This window comes from Microcaecilia unicolor, chromosome 6 (assembly GCF_901765095.1).
Source record: "Microcaecilia unicolor chromosome 6, aMicUni1.1, whole genome shotgun sequence".
NCBI classification, from domain to species: Eukaryota; Metazoa; Chordata; class Amphibia; order Gymnophiona; family Siphonopidae; genus Microcaecilia; species Microcaecilia unicolor.
The window spans coordinates 318,099,934-318,103,506 of record NC_044036.1 but is presented as its reverse complement, the minus strand read 5'-3'; positions in this window follow the sequence as shown (position 1 = coordinate 318,103,506).

Below are 3,573 nucleotides of genomic sequence, written 5' to 3'. Positions count from 1 at the left end.
ATGCTCTTCTGACTTATGGATGATGCTGTGGTCACTGTCATGTTTCCATTATCAGTAACAGATTGTGAACGTCTAGTTAAGTCTAGGTGCACAACTGCACATTATGAAGTCAAAGGTGAATCCATTGTCAAAGCAACATCTGGATCATTTTCCAGTTTTCAAAACTTATATTGAAAGAAACAACTTAGATATCACTCATACATTAAAAATATATGAAAAAGTTAAAATATATAAATAAAATAGTAAAAAAAATATATATATATATATATATGTGTGAAAAAGATAATCGGTGAGTATTAAAAGAACTGCCACATAGGCATTATTCCGGTGGTGAAAAACTGGCCAGGGCTGGCTTAACCATTATTATTATTATTATTATGACATTTATATCCCACATTATCCCAAAAGTAGGTTCAAGTTCAATGTGGCTTACATATTGTAGTTAAAGATACAGAGTAATGATTACAACAATGACAGAGAAATACGGACGATTTGTAAGGATTTATATAATTGATAAGTGAACCACTAAATTTGTAACTCCTGAGTCGCAATAGAATAAGAAACTAGAATTTTATTGTTTATTAAAGTAAAGTCTAGTGAGATGGATTTTAAAATGAATTTGAAAAGAAATGAGATTTCAATCATTTACGGAATTGTAGGTAATCTGAATGAAATCTAATAGATTTAGGAATAGAGGTCCAACATTTAGTTCCAATATAAGTGATATCAGTGGAAAGAACAAGTTACATTTTTAAAATTTGGTGGACGAAGTAAAAGGGAGAGTCTGGCCAGGGCCGCCAAGGGGTGGAGCAGTGGGGCAAAATTCCCCGGGCCAGGCCTCCAAGGGGGGGGGCCTGGGCCCAGCGCCAGCAAGCTTCTTCCTGCTGCCTGCTTCCGGGTCTGTCCTCCCCTGCTCCTGCCTGCCACCCAGGACCCGGATGATTGCATTAGCATGATATCGCGTTGATGCAATCATCCAGGTCCTGGCTGCCGGCACAGACTGGAGCAGGAGAGGACAGATTTTGGGAACAGGCACGCAGGAAGTGGCTTACCGGAACCTGTCCCCGGCCCTCCCCCCCCCCCCCCCCCTTGGAGGCAAAGACAGAAAGTTAAGGGACAGGTGGGCGGGAGCAGTGGTGCAAGTCGGGGGGTAGCACAAGTGGGGGGGGGGGGCATGCGATGGTCCGGTTCTTCCCCGGACCCAGCTATGTCTCCTGGCAGCCCTGTTTCTGGCATCAAGTGAGGCTTTACACGAAGATTTGATTCATGTAATCTGGAGACATCCCGTACAGGATTTGGTAAATGAAGGTGTACAGCTTGAAATGATACTCTGGTTTTGATAGGAAGTTTCATTAATAAGGGAATGGCTCGTTCAAAGCGTGAAAGATTGAAGATGAAACTAGCAGCTGTGTTTTGTACTGTTTGAAGTCTTTTTAATTAACTATCTCTGACAGCCTGAAAATTCTCAGAGTCATAATCGACCGAAACCTCACACTAGAGAGCCAAGTGAAAACTACAACAAAGAAAATGTTCCAGTCAATGTGGAAGCTCAAACGAGTGAACCTTTTTTCCCCCGAGAGAAATATTTCACAACTTGGTACAGTCTATGGTACTAAGCCATCTAGATGACTGTAACGGTATCTATGCGGGATGCAAAGAACAAATCATAAAGAAACTCCAAACTGCTCAAAACACAGCAGCCAGACTTATATTTGGAAAGACGAAATTCGAAAGCACCAAACCCCTACGAGAAAAACTGCAGTGGCTCCCAATCAAAGAACGCATCGTGTTCAAAATCTGCACCCTGGTTCACAAAATCATTTACGGAGAAGCCCCGGAATACATGACAGACCTCATAGACCTACCAACCAAAAACACATCACGATCAACACAAACATACCTAAATCTCCATCACCCAAGCTGCAAAGGACTCAAATACAAATCAACCTCTGCATCCAGCTTCTCCTATATAAGCACACAACTATGGAACGCAATACCAAAAGCCGTGAAAACAACATATAACCACCTGAAATTCCGGAAATGACTAAAAACTAACTTGTTCAAAAAGGCATACCCTAACGATCCAACTTACTACTACTACTACTACTATTTAGCATTTCTATAGCGCTACAAGGCATACGCAGCGCTGCACAAACATAGAAGAAAGACAGTCCCTGCTCAAAGAGCTTACAATCTAATAGACAAAAAATAAATAAAGTAAGCAAATCAAATCAATTAATGTGAATGGGAAGGAAGAGAGGAGGGTAGGTGGAGGCGAGTGGTTACAAGTGGTTACGAGTCAAAAGCAATGTTAAAGAGGTGGGCTTTCAGTCTAGATTTAAAGGTGGCCAAGGATGGGGCAAGACGTAGGGGCTCAGGAAGTTTATTCCAGGCGTAGGGTGCAGCGAGACAGAAGGCGCGAAGTCTGGAGTTGGCAGTAGTGGAGAAGGGAACAGATAAGAAGGATTTATCCATGGAGCGGAGTGCACGGGAAGGGGTGTAGGGAAGGACGAGTGTGGAGAGATACTGGGGAGCAGCAGAGTGAATACATTTATAGGTTAGTAGAAGAAGTTTGAACAGGATGCGAAAACGGATAGGGAGCCAGTGAAGGGTCTTGAGGAGAGGGGTAGTAAGAGTAAAGCAACCCTGGCGGAAGATGAGATGGGCAGTAGAGTTTTGAACCGACTGGAGAGGGGAGAGGTGACTAAGTGGGAGGCCAGCAAGAAGCAGATTGCAGTAGTCTAAACGAGAGGTGACAAGGGTGTGGACGAGGGTTTTGGTAGAGTGCAACACAACAAAACCAAAGCTCATACTGGACATACTGGACATAACTCTTCTTCTTACGATTCCTCAACGTATCTGTCACACATGAACTTTACTTTACCACAACCTCACTTTGTATTTGTTATAACCGGTATTGGCGATCGCCTCTATGGTACTATGTAAGCCACATTGAGCCTGCAAATAGGTGGGAAAATGTGGGATACAAATGTAACAAATAAATAAATAAACTCTTCTTACTCCCCGCATAGATGGCATTACAGTAATCCAGCTGGGAGAGGATTAGAGATTGTACTCTTAGGCAAGACTAGGCAGTTACCTAGGGCAGCAGCTTCTAGGTGTCAGCAAAAATCAACTGAAATCAATGTAATGCAATAGGTAGTGACAGTCACATTATCAGCATTTACTTTTATTTACAGGAAGAGTTGCAGTTTTCAAATAGGGATTTATGTTGGAAATTTCCTGCATTATGATGTACAATTATGCAGCTTTACAGGATTGTTCAAGGTTCAACTTTATTTAACATACCGCAAATCACAAAATCTAAGTGGTGTACAGTAAATAATACAAAAAAGGAGTATAAGGAAAAAAATAATGGAAGAACATATCAGGAAATATCGGTTACAATAATTGCACTTATAAGGGAGGGGGGGACAAGAGTAGAGGATGATTAAACCTAAATTAAACAAAAGGGGGGAAGGGAATGGGGAGAAAATAGACAAACAAACTGATGAAGACAATTCCAAGAGAACACAGAATCATGCCTCGTGCAATATCCTCGAGGCTGAATTA